The sequence below is a fragment of the Carex rostrata genome, chromosome 2 (genome assembly GCF_964058835.1).
Source record: "Carex rostrata chromosome 2, lpCarRost1.2, whole genome shotgun sequence".
Classification (NCBI taxonomy): Eukaryota; Viridiplantae; Streptophyta; class Magnoliopsida; order Poales; family Cyperaceae; genus Carex; species Carex rostrata.
In genome coordinates this window covers 9,858,819-9,873,006 of record NC_135919.1, presented here as the reverse complement: position 1 = coordinate 9,873,006, position 14,188 = coordinate 9,858,819, and the positions used below count along the sequence as shown (strand labels likewise).

General features: G+C 31.4%; 1 protein-coding gene and 1 long non-coding RNA gene across 2 annotated transcripts in view; one reads left to right on the top strand and one right to left on the bottom strand.

Moving 5' to 3' along the window:
- LOC144573654 (putative jasmonic acid carboxyl methyltransferase 2) overlaps positions 1-14,188 on the top strand; it is a 39,274-nt gene that overhangs the window by 2,830 nt on the left and 22,256 nt on the right. The gene's annotated exons all lie outside the window — the stretch shown is intronic.
- On the bottom strand, positions 4,712-6,993 carry LOC144549640 (uncharacterized). The gene is made up of 2 exons (XR_013509748.1): positions 6,578-6,993; positions 4,712-6,290 (listed from the first exon to the last, which is right to left on the bottom strand). It is a non-coding gene; the product is annotated as an uncharacterized LOC144549640 (long non-coding RNA).

The following is a 14,188-nucleotide window of genomic DNA, read 5'->3' as shown; positions in this document are numbered from 1 at the left end:
CAGAAATAATTTTATGAATTGATTGCAGAATCAACTATTACACTCTTATCTAATTACCAATTGGTCTTTGTTGCCAAAACAGCTTGCTAGTTTGCCACCTAAAAAATTTGACAATTGATGGAGACATCACAATTTATGCTTGTCTATATATATATATATATATATATATGAGCAAAGCTAGGGTGTGATGTACTCACCAAGAGAGTTTGGTGAACACAACTCTAAAAGTATATCGAATCGGCTTCAAACGACGAATTCAAACCGTTGAAATTCATGTATTTCATGAGTGATGCCCGTCAATGCAAAATTTTGAAAGTTTCGAATTTATTTGCTACAAGATCAAGCGATCAAAGAAATGGTGAAAAATGAATATATAAAACAACTTATAAAATAACTTATAAAATATTAATTTTTTTGATTGCTTGACCTTGTAGCAAATGAATTCAAAACTTTCAAAATTTTACATGTATATGCATCACTCGTAAAGTACATGGATTTCAATGGTTTGAATTTATCGTTTGAAGCTGATTTGATATACTTTTGAAGTTGTGCTCACCAAACTCACTTGATGAGCACATCACACCCTAGCTTTGCTTTTTATATATATATATATCTTATCTGAAACTGACACCAAAACTTTCGCTAATCCAAGTTTCCATCCGATCTAGAAATGGTTCATATCTATATCTTAATCTGAAATTGACATCAAAACTTTCACTAATTAATCCAAGTATCAATCCGGTTAGAAATGGTTCGTATGCACTGAAAAGCATGTCAATTGAAACATTCTACATCATTATTTTTTCTTTTGAAAAAGAAAAGAAGCAAACTAGAAAAGGATATCTATGATCATCCTAAAAAATACACATGGTTAATTGTAATAAGCAACACAAGCTACAAGAAGATCATAGGGAAGAAAAAAAAACAAAAGAAATTTGGATGGGCCTGTTATTAGTAACGAAATTTGATATTTCAGTATGTTTTTTTAATTGTGAACTCTAAACCCTAAATCATAATTACCTAAAACACTTTCTTAAAACCTTACAGGGAGGTTCGAGTACGCAGCCGGCCTCGATGCCCGCTCAGGATGATGAGGATGATGAGGATGATGACGGCGATGATGACGAGGGGCATTACTCAGATGTCGCTGGCGATGGTACTGCTTAGGTCTTTTTATATATTTATATCTTGTTAGATGATACTGTTTGTTGTTTATGGTACTGTTTACTGCTTGAGTTACTCGGATATTTATGTTTGATGAGATGCTATACAGTTTCTTGATCTTTATGTTATATGCGATGTTTCTGTTGTATGCAATTGTTATGTTATTTTTGTATCGATTTTTATGTTTATGTTATGATGTATGTTATATGCGATGTTTCTGTTGTATGCGATTGTTACGATGTTTCTGTTGGTATGTGTAATACCAATTAATTAAATGGTGCAAATATAAATAACAAAAACAAATATCAAAAACCTAAAATAAGGTATCTGCGACCAGAATATCATATCAGCGACCGTTTTTCGTACGTTTTGTTGGTCGCAGAAATTCTTTGCTGACGTCAGAAAATACTTTCAGAGACCGTTTTGTAGTTTCAGCGACCGTTATCTGTCATCGCAGAAACTTTTTCATGACGTCAGCAAGAAAAACAGCGACGAAAAAAAATGGTCGCAGAAAAATTATCAGCGACCGGCTGACGTATTTCAGCGACCGTTGACGTCAGCAGAAGAGTAACTGCGACAAGGCTTACAGCGACCGGAGTTTCAGCGACCGGAATATGAAATCAGCGACCGTTTTCCCTATCTGAGACCGGCGACGCAACTTTCTGCGACCGGAATGCCGGTCGCAGAAAGTCCTTTCTGCCGTAGTGGGAGAAAGGAACTTTTTTGTTGTTGAAAATCTCAAGTCACAAAAACAGTTATATTAAATGATTTCTTTGTATTTAAATAATTTGTGACTTCAATATATGGTGTGTATTAATTGGAAGCAACTAACAATCTCCCAACTCCAGTCCCTCAAAAATTCCCGAATATTTTCAACTAATCCCGTAAACATCAATACTAAATCATGTAAACTTCAATACTAAATTCTGTAAACTAATTCAAAGAATCATGTCAACATAAAATTCTCATTTCTATGTGGTCCCCAATAACTTCCACTTTCATCACCACTTTAACCACTTTAACTGCTTTGACTGGGACCACTTTTAGACCTTTGACCGGGACAACATCTAAAAGATCTCTAACAATTTTTCAAAACTAAAAACTAACCATGACTACATTAAAACTTTGTAAACAGAAATATATAAAAATATTTGAGTTTTTTTTTTCAAAACTTTATTTTCGAAATTTTTATTAGGAATTTTTATTTTCGGAAATTTATTTTCAAAATTTTTATTCGGAATTTTTTTCAAATTTTTTTTCAAATTTTTTTCCAAAGTTTTTTTAAAATTTTTTTCCAAATTTTTTTTTGAAATTTTTCTTCAATTTTTTTTTCAAATTTCTTTTGATTCTAGATACTATTTTTAATTATTTTGAATTCTATAAATCTTACTACATAACTCTGTAAATAGTTTCGTTTAATCCTATAAACCGGTAAAAAAAAATTCAATTTTAATTTTTTTTCAATATTTTATTTTATTTTTTTGAAAATGTAAAAAAGAATTCAATTTTTTTTTCAAATTTTTATTTTCATAATTTTTATCTCAAATCTCCTTCTAGATACTACTGCTATTTTTTTTAATTCTGTAAACCTTATCACATAACTTTGTAAATAGTTTCGTTTAATCCTGTAAACCGGTAAAAAAAATTCAAATTTTAATTTTTTCAAAATTTTAATTTATTTTTAAAAATTTGCATCTAAATAATAATTTCAATTGTTTTGAATTCTTTAAACCTGATGATATAACTTTGTAGACAATTTCATTGAATACTGTAAACCGGTAAAAAAAATTCTAATTTAAAAAAAAAAATTGTATCTAAATGCTACTCCCAATTGTTTTGAATTTTATAAACCTTATCACATAATTCTGTAAACATTTTCGTTGAAAACTGCAAACCAGTAAAAAAAAATTAATTATATATTTTTTGAATTCTATAAACCTTATCACATGACTCTGTAGACAGTTTCATTGAATATTATAAACCGGATATTTTCAACTAATCCTGCAAGCATCAATACTAATCCTGTAAACTTCAATACTAAATTCTGTAAACTAATTCAACGAATCCTGTCAACATAAAATTCTCATTTCTATGTGATCCCCAATAACTTTCACTTTAACCTCCACTTTAACAACTTTAACAGATTTGACTAGGACCACTTTTAGACCTTTGACCAGGACCACACCTAGAAGATCTCTAACAGTTTTTCAAAACTAATAACTAACCAGGACCACTTAAAATTATGTAAACATACATATGAAAGAAAAAATCGAATTTTTTTTTCAAAATTTCTTTTATTTTTTTTTGAATTTTTTTTTCAAATCTCCATCTAGATACTACTTTTAATTATATTGAATTATGTAAACCTTATCATATAACTCTGTAAATAATTTCGTTTAATCCTATAAACTAGTAAAAAAAAATTCAAATTTTAATATTTTTCAAATTTTTATTTTATTTTATTTTTAAATGTAAAAACAATTCGAATTTTTTTTCAAATCTCCTTCTAGATACTACTTTCAATTATTTTGAATTCTGTAAACCTTATCACATAACTCTGTAAATAGTTTCATTTAATCCTGTAAACTGGTAAAAAAAATTTAATTTAAATTTTTTTTCAAATTTGCATCTAAATGATACTTTCAATTGTTTTAAATTATGTAAACCTGATCACATAACTTTGTAGACATTTTCGTTAAATACTGCAAACCAGTAAAAAAATTCAATTAAATATTTTTTGAATTCTGTAAACCTTATCACATGACTCTATAGACAATTTCATTGAATACTATAAACCCGTAAAAAAAATTCACTTTTTTTTACAATTTTTTAATTTTACTGAACTACAACATATTCCTGCTATTCGAGCTGACTAAATATCATGAAATCAGACCTCAAATGCAAATAAAAAACTTTGATGCAAAGCGTATTTCACCAGTGGCCTATTTTCCAAAAATATACTCCAATCAATACTAGTAAAGAGATGCCCTCAAATTGAATTTTTTTTTTTTAATTTTTGTTCGAATTTTTTTTTCAAAATTTTTTTCAAAGTTTTTTCCCAATTTTTTTTTCAAATATCCTTCTAGATTCTACTTTCAATTATTTTGAATTATGTAAATCTTATCACATAACTTTGTAGATAGTTTAATTGAATCCTGTAAACCGATAAAAAAATTCAAATTTTAATTTTATTCAATATTTTATTTTATTTTCAAATTTTATTTTTTTAAATTTGCATCTAGATTCGACATTCAATTGTTTTGAATTCTGTAAATCACATAACTATGTAGACAATTTCGTTAAATACTGTAAATCAGTAAACAAATTTCAAATTTTAATTTTTTTCAAACTTTATTTTTTTAAATTTGCATCTAGATGCTACATCCAATTGTTTTGAATTCTATAAATCTTATCACATAACTCTATAGACAGTTCTGTTAAATACTGTAAACCAATAAAAAAATTTCAATCTTTAATTTTTAATTTTTTTTCAATTTGCATTTACATATAACTTTCAATTATTTTGAATTCTGTAAACCTTATCACATGACTCTGTAAATAATTTCATTAAATATTGTAAACCAATATCAAGCAAAAAATAAACCATCATCACTTAACCCACAATCCGGAGATCAAAGGTTGGGGAACAGTTCTCTTAAAATATACTTTTATTTGGTTGTCTCGACAAGTCTACTGGGTCTCTTTGAATTTCATTAGTTGGCTTCATGTTAGCTTCAAGATCCATATATATAAACCTGCAAATTTTTAAGTTCCTCATTAACACATATATAAGATTAATTGAACAATTACCAATATAATTAATTAGATGCTCAACAAAGATAAGGTGCATGGCAGTTTTTTTTTGAGAAAAAATAAGAGTCGAGCTCTCATTTGATGATAATAAAAGTCATAAGGTTTGTAACAAGTAAAATAAGATACAAGGCAGCTCATGATGATAATAAGCTCGTCTCTAAAAAGAAAATTAAGAAAGATAGCAAATGCTAAACAAAAAAAAAGAAAATAGAAATTAAAGTGAAAAGGGAAAAGTAAAATGAAGCGCTCTTGCTGTCAGAGGGAGAATTGCACAGTTTGCAAACTGGCCCTATAATTTCCCATAATAGCGAAGACTGTCAGAGGCAGTATCAGATTGTAAGGTGCATGGCAGTTGGCACTAGTTATTAAAAACAGGGTTACACATTTAGTTATTAAAAATCTAACATAACACTACTTATAAAAGTATAGCATAATGACCGGTCCCAGTACATTTGACAACTCTGCATTGCCAAATAAGACAGTAATTAAGGATACAATGAAGGATGATCATGTCAGGTCCTACGATGATGATAAACCTAATCCAAGAATTAGCTAAATCTAAAATAATATGTCAAAATTTTGAAAATGTCATGTGTGGTTGTACCAGAATAAAGTCCAGAAGCATTACATATCAAGCATATTAGTTGCTACAATTACAGCCCATAGTAAAGTATGAACTAGAAGTATGAACCAGTGATCTTTCAAAGTTAAAATGGCTGAACTTTGACTCAATTGCTCTGATTCCACATATAGTAGAAGTGTAATAAGACAATATATTTGAACCAAAATCATCTAACCATATTTGAAGTAAATAATTTTTTTTTTTGAGTGGTTAGCAGGGTAAACAAATTAAAACAATAAAAAAGCTGTCAGTTGTCATCGTAATGACTGTGCTGTAATTGAATCATTGAACCATAATAGCCAGGCAAAAATCATTGAAATTTTAACCAATCAATGATTGAAATAAATTGAATTCCTAATAACAAAAACTAGAAGTTGGTACCGGATTAATTACTCTTCTTCCCTATTTACCCCTGAGATGCTCCAGCCGCTATCTCATCTTCACTGATATAATTTGACCTGCTACTATGGGATCTGCTCTTGTACCAGTATTGGTACCAGTTGTACCGAGATGGTACTAATTGCTACAAATTGATTGCAGGTCTTCCAAAAGGCGTAATCAGCTCTACACCTGTCATTCATTCTGAGCGTTTGTGCAATTGTATTGTGTCTGTGGCATCTTCCTTTCTTCAAAATGTCGATAAGTCACCAAAAAATTGAAAATGAAGAACGAAGAAGTGCTGGAACGTGCCCTGACAAATATGGCTAAAATTAAAATTGAAGATAGATTCTCTAAGAATGGATAAGTCACCAAATATTGAACTCGCAAACATAATAGTGGATAAGTCACCAAAAATAGGATCTAGTGTGTATACATGGAGCCTCTAATAAATCTGGCTCAAATCAAAAGAACAGATCTAGCGCTTTACATGTCACCAAATCAGCCCCTCATTCTTCTTTCTAAAAAGGACTCGGGGATAGAGATCGATTCAACGAGGACTCCGGGATAGAGATTGAATCAGTTGAAATGATCTCTTACTCTATTATTGAGGGTTAAGCCGATCAATATCGGAAGTCGTGCCACAAAGCGAGACGGAGCTGCTCCCACGAGGCCCACTGCAGCGCCTCCTGTGGCGACGGAGGCAGTCAGGGGGAAGGTGTGGTGGCGCCGCCTCTGTTGTAGCAAGAGAAGTCTGAGCTCGGATCTGACAAAAAAATTTCATTTCGGTGAAGGGAGAAGATAGATATCGTTTTTTATTTTCCGTTTTAGTTTTTGTGAAGACTGAAGAGAGAGATCGGAAATTTTGAGAGGTGAAAGTGAACAGAGATTGGAAAAGCTTTAAATAAGCAGTTTGAGACGGACCGTTAAAAATGATTGAAATCACCTGAATAAAGTCGGCGGGAATTATCGGGGATCTGAAGGTGGGGAATGGGGATGATACCTTTTCTCAATAACAAAATATGAACGAGCTGATGGCCAAGTGGTTCTTTTGTTACAGCTTGAATAACACTTAACAAAAAGGAGAAATTAAAAGCCCGACCTGCTTGGGCCAGTAATTCTAATTAGAAATACTGTGGTGAAGATTTGAGGCCCAATTATTATTCCAATCTCGGCCTTTCATTATGATTTTAATGTAGCAGTTTCAGCTTCATACAATGCACGAAATATAGAATCAAAACAATGGTGCATATGATTCGTAAGCTGTATGAATTCAAAATTACTCTGTAAAAATTGTTATCCACGGTAACCTCATGTTGCTAATGTCGCTAGATGTAGAGAAGTTTGGAGAAGTAAAATAAATATATCTAATCCTGCAACTACAATATAGTATACAGAGACAACATCATCAACAGCGATAATAATCAAGTAAGAAGGCTGCAAATTGTGATTTGCTTCGTTGCGTGGAGAGAGATGCAAACGAATTTTCAGAGAAGAGAACACTACTGAAGAGATGTTGGCAAAAGAAATATTGGATGGATACATTAGCTGGGTTTTTTAACAGCGGAGAGGATTTGGATTCTGGAGTGAAGAATGAAAGACAGGGTGACACTTACAAACTGCTGCAAGACTTACATTTGTGGTTATTTTACTACAAAAATATCTTTAATGTATGTATTCATGTATTTATGATTTTCTATTTTACTTTACCTAAATTGCTGTTTTGGGCTTTTGGCAAACCTTTGTAAAAACACGACATCTCTGGTGTCAATTTAATAGAACTTGAAGGCGTGACCTTCATTTTTCTCTCAAAATATATATATATAGGCTGTGGCTAATTTGCTGCCGGCAGTATTTCTGCCGACGGTGCTGCCGCTTTTTTTTTATTTTGTGATGTCCAAACAACAAATCCAAACCGTTAGATATTTAATCTATACTATAATCTACTTGGAGATCAAATTTTACATTTTTTTTGAATTTTTTTTACTATTTATTAAGCTGGTTTGAAAACCGCTGATTTCAATGCTGCAGAAATTTACTGAAATCAGCAGTTTTCAAACCAGCTTAATAAATAGTAAAAAAATTCCAAAAAATGTAAAATTTGGTCTCCAAGTAGATTATAATATAGATTAAACATCTAATAGTTTGGATTTGTTGTTTTGATATCACAAAAATAAAAAAGGGCGACAGCACCTCCGGCTAAAATGCTACCGGCAGCAAATTAGCCGAACCCTATATATATCAGGACTACTAATATCATGCAAAAAAAATTGGGTTCCAAGCATCTATTTGTTCATATAATATCTCAGCCGTTGATTTGATAGATCTCAGCCACTCATCAAAACACATTTCAATCTCAGCCTTGAATAAATAATTTTGATTTTATGCATTTATTTCATGTTGTCAAGAATGTAGAAGTCCAAATTTAATTATATACGTACCCGCCACATGAAAATTATATCATCCTAGACAAAAACATCTTTTCTTTTCTTTCTTTGTTTCTGTGCATTCCACTATAGTCACATAGGACGACGCGCTTTTTCCACTCTTTTGTATTAGTATATTAGTTTGAAAATAAGTATTTAGAAGGTTCTGTTTGTCATTTCCTCTGGTCATCGATCACAATTTTAAAAAAGGCTTTCTATCAAAACAAACTTCCTATCTCCACGTTCATAATTAATTATTTTCTATGATTTTAGCAGATGAATTTTGACAAACAAATCAACACTTTCACATGGTGCTTGTGGGTAGTAAATTCCATACATAAATGTATTCTACTCAAACAAATACTTAAGTTTCATAGATATACATACTGCACATTAAGACTAGGAAATACATGCCATATCGGTACTGGCACTGGTACGAAGGAATGAGAGGTGATTTTATATTTTTTTTGTTCTGATGTTTAGTTTTGTGTTCGTATTTTGATTTCAAAGTAGCTCCTAAAAAATCATTCTATTTCATTTTCCCAAAAATATTTTATTCATTCTTAGTTCTTAAACATTCATGTTATTCATTATATGTCGCTGCTAAAAAAATATTTCATTCCCCGTTGCAAAGCACGGGCACTTGACTAGTATATATATATATATATATATATATATATATATATATATATAGGAATATGCTAGCATGCTATGCATAGCATAGAACCCCTCCATGCAACGGCTTGGATTTCGAGTTTTCAAAATCCTAATGGTCGATCCGAACCGTTCATCTTGTTCTCCATATTAATATGTGTTTGGAGACCACATTTTACATTTTTTGGAATTTGTTTACTATTTCTTTAGATTTATTGAAAATCGCTGTTTTCAGCAAATCTGGACCATAAAAAAACAGCGATTTTTCAATAAATCTAAAGAAATAGTAAAAAATTTCCAAAAAATGTAAAATTTGGTCTCCAAATACATATTAATATGGAGAACAAGATGAACGGTTCGGATCAACCATTAAAATTTTGAAAACTCAAAATCCAAGCCGTTGCATGGAGGGGTTCTATGCTATGCATAGCATGCTAGCATATTCATATATATATATATATATATATATATATATATATTTTATCCGTTCGATTTGAAGATTGCGCCAACCTCAACTTTATCGGACGATAGAAGAATAAATGAGGCTAGAAAGCTGGCGTTTTTTCGAAATTAATGCACAATTCTGTATGGCCTCAATATTGATACATGTTGTAACAATGATGCAATTGTACATTCTCAATTCTCTAGTTTACTTTCATGTTCTTAGTAAAATCCCAAATTACCTGCCAACATCAAATATATATACTTGGATAATCTTTTTTTTTTTTTGAAAAATATACTTGGAGAATCAATGTCTGTTTATTCGATCTAAAAGTCCAAGAAAAGGCGGTAAATCTGGTCGCTAATTAGGATCTAATTTTGGGCTTTCACCGCTGAAATCTAGTTTAGTTTTGGTGTGGGTTGGTGCGACCTGTTGATGAATTTTAACGCATCTGAATTCTTCAATTTATTTTTTACTTCACCCTTGATATTTTTTTTAAATAATTTTTGTGCCAATATCTGGGCCTTTCGGCCTTGAACTTGCGGTTAGTTGGGAGCTAATTTTGATCTCATTTGGGTTGGGCTCATCTTTTAGGGCTTTAGAGATGAAATTGGAGTGGGCCGATGGGCATCCAACTTCGTTATCGGAGCTGTTTAATCTACACCAAGATTCATACATATAAATTAAAGTGTATATCTCCATTCTATTATTAAACACGTTGGGTGTCCGATCCGCCAATAGCTACGATTGAAAGATGAAACTTCGGATTTGATCTCAGCCCTCCAATTACATAATTTGTCTTCTTTTGATTAAATGCATCTATTTTATGTATAAAAGTCTAAATTTAGTTAAATGCATACTCACCACATGTGCTGCCACACGATATGTTACAATTAAAATTGAATAAATTATGAAATTTAGCGATATATTTATTCATTTCCTTATTTCTTTGTTTCTATATTTCTCCTCTTCAATTGAGAAGACCTCACATTCTATTTTCTTATTTCTTTGTTTCCTTCTTTTTCATTTCTATATGGATCATAATGGAAATCAATTTTTATTTTATTTCCTTATTTCTCTTTCTTTTTTTCTATACATATTGGTGTGGACAATTTAAAATATATTTTCAATATATAATATATCAATGTGTGTGTGTATTCTAAATTAGAAACAAAGAAGAAGAATAATACAAAATTGGAACGTGTGTGTAAGTATATATTTCTCTTATAATATGTGTGTATATATATATCCTATACATATACATGATAACACTTTTTATTTATGTTTTTTTATATCATATTATATGTCGATATTAAATTGTTGTATGATATTTGATATTAGATTCGAATCGAGCTATTATTTGATATTATTGGTACTTAAAAATAAAAAATCATCACATCATCAAATTGTTATTAGAGATCACGATTAAAATTAATTAAAAATACAAAATCATACAAATTTTCTATTAACATGTGTCTTAATTTTTAGATAATTATTATTTTCATTGATATATTTATTTCTTATAATATATTATAATATATCCCGTTGCAATGCCCGGGTATGATACTAGTAAATTTTGATACAGATTGAACGGCATAAAGATCAAGTGCATGCAATTTTTTTATGCAAATCAAATACTTCCGATTTAACATAGGACTGACGCCCATCAGATTACCTCACGTTCTAGCTAGTTTAAAGATACAGTACAGGTGCTTGACAAAAGCAATGTTAGATATTTTTAATTTCACAGAATCGAGTGTCAATATCCAAATATCTGAGACAAACAAAGCCCAGTTCACCAGTGGGTGGGTTGGGGGATATGAATAGATAATATCTGATTCATATTCAATATGTATTTAAAAATTTAGATGTGAATATTCGATATTCGAATATCCGTGTAGATATGAATACTGATATGATATGAATTTATATTTTAATTATCTGTATTTTAATCGGTAGATACATGTCATATATTTTAAGATGTATTATGAAAAAATCTTGTTATTCGTCATTATAATTAGATAAATATTAAGGAATTTAGTATTTTTAATATATTTTATATTATTTTAATAAATATCAAACCGATCTGATTTGATTCGTATGCGTATCCAACTGATATTCGATCTGTATCCGTATCCGGAAAATTAAAAAGAAATATAAATATAGTTTTATCACTATTGGCTCCATATCTGCTTCATTTTCAATCGAGTCTACATCGTCTGCAGTAACTCAAAAGAGCATCTTTTGAGTTAACACATCTCGACCGTCTGATTTTAAACATAGCTAATCCAATCACGGCCTATAATTCAAGGGCCCTTTAATATTAGTGTATATCTAGTATGCACAAATCTTAAAGCGGATTGGATGGTCCTGATACATTAACTCAAAAGATTCTTTTTTGAGTTATTGCAGAGGAGAGGAATTCTTTTCACCCCAACAAGTTCAGAATTCGTATCCTTTGCTTAACTTAAAAAGGAATCTTTTAGTTAATGCATTTGGACCGTTCAATCAGCTTCAAGATTCGTGCAAATTAGATCCGTGCTAATATTAAAGACTCCCTATGTTTTAGGAAAAGGCCGGATGGATTGTTTACAATCGAACGGTGGATATGTACGTATTAACTCAAAAGATGTTCTTTTGAGTTAATGCAGACTGCGAAATTGTGGACTCACCAATTCAGCAGTTTCTCCAATGTAAGTAGCTCCTCTTAAGTAGACTAGTAATCGTGCCCGTGCACAGCAACGGGAGTAAATTATGTAGTAGAAAACATTAAGCTCCTTAATTAGAAGGAGAGATAATTTAAATCAGGGGTGTACAACGAGCGGGTCGATGATATTTTATTAAAATTTGAATCCAACCCAATTACACCAGGTTAAAAAAAATTCTTTACTTGACCCACCCATAACCCAACCCAACCCATCTATTTTTTTATATACGGGTTATTACGGGTTATGCGGGTTAGACGGGTTAAATGGGTTAAAATTTTGATATATATATTTTTACTATTTTTATTAAAACTAGGTACAAATAAACCAACAACACCTTGTTAAACAATCCCGTCTAAAATAGATTTATAGCACCCTGTTATACTATTTTGTACTGGTACAGTGCAAGTAATTACCCATGTTATACTATCTGGCAAGCTATTTCGCATATGATGCTTTTAATTATGGGGTATTCTACCATAGAAATAAAGGGGCTTTTAATTATTCGGCCGGGTCCGGGTATAAACGGATTATAAAGAGCAAATTCATGACCCAACCTAGAGTAACGGGTTTGTCAAAATTCAACCCGTACCCAACCCAGTAACATCTCAACCCGGTAAAATACGGGTCGGGTCAGACGGGTCGGGTGGGTCGACAGTATTTTTGTACACCCCTAATTTAAATCAAATTTGTAGAGAAAAATAGTTAAATACTATATTTATCTACAAGATAACATATGTGAATTCTAGTGTAGTGGTAAGAATTTTGGCACCAACAGAACCCAACTGGGTTCGAATCCCGAGGTGCCGTGCGTGGTTCAGAGGCGTGGTCCATGGGTGCGGCGTGCGGTCTACGAGCACTGGGATCATATGTGGTGCAGCACTGGGATCATATGCAGCGCGACCAATGCATACTTAAGTGTTGAAGCTCATAATTTGGAAAATTCATCTATGTGCGATCTAGAAATTCAACGACTGAGCATCATTCCGAAAAAAAAACAGTAAATCAGAATCCTTGCAGGATCTAGACATTAAGCTCCTTAATAAGGAGGAGAGATATCAAGAAATCAAATATTAGGAACTAGATATTATTATTATTATTATTATTATTACTATTATTATTATTATTATTATTATTATTATTATTATTATTATTATTAATTGTAGATGGATATTTAATTCTTTGGAAATGTCTTGCATTTGCATGTAGTTGTCAATTACCCACCTGTTCAAAAAAAAAAATCCCCTTATATTTTAAACATATCATTTTTTTATTGAAAAAGTTAATAATACTCTTTTTTTTATTAAAAACCGGTACGTATTTTCATTAATAAGGATAAATCAATTACATATAGTTTTGTACCAGTACATATAACATCTGTACCAATACATTAAATATTACAACTGAAACCCCTTTACAATAGTAGACAAGAAAAATAAGAAAAAGAAAGCAGAACCAAAAGTTTATGCGCTCAGATCAGTAGATATTGAGCATGTAGGATTTTATGTGCTTGTGCTCAGATTGGTAGGTTGTGAGCCTGCATAATTTCTTGGCGTTAGCACAAAACAGTGCTGTTGTAATCGAGACGAGACAGGGGTATCTTGGTTAGCCTTCGTGCTCAGATGAAATTTGTGCCTGAATTATTTAGCATAAAACATAGAGAAATGAGATAGGAAGAAGGGAGAAGAAGAAGCAAGAGAGGAGAAGAAGGAGACAATAGTAGTCCAACATCATCATCATCGTCATTAACCATAAAACACGTATCTTATTTATATATAACTATTGTACAGACTAGAGAAGAGGTCAAGCGAATTCACAACACCTCCATCCGAACCCGGAGAGTTGAAAGGAATGAAGAGCAGTGACCAGATCCGTTAGGCGAGACGGAAGCACATGTTCGAATAGACGAGGCGGAGCGAGGAGCGGTGGCCATATCCTTTAAAGGAAAACACCACTCGAATGAGAAGATAGACGATGCAACCAG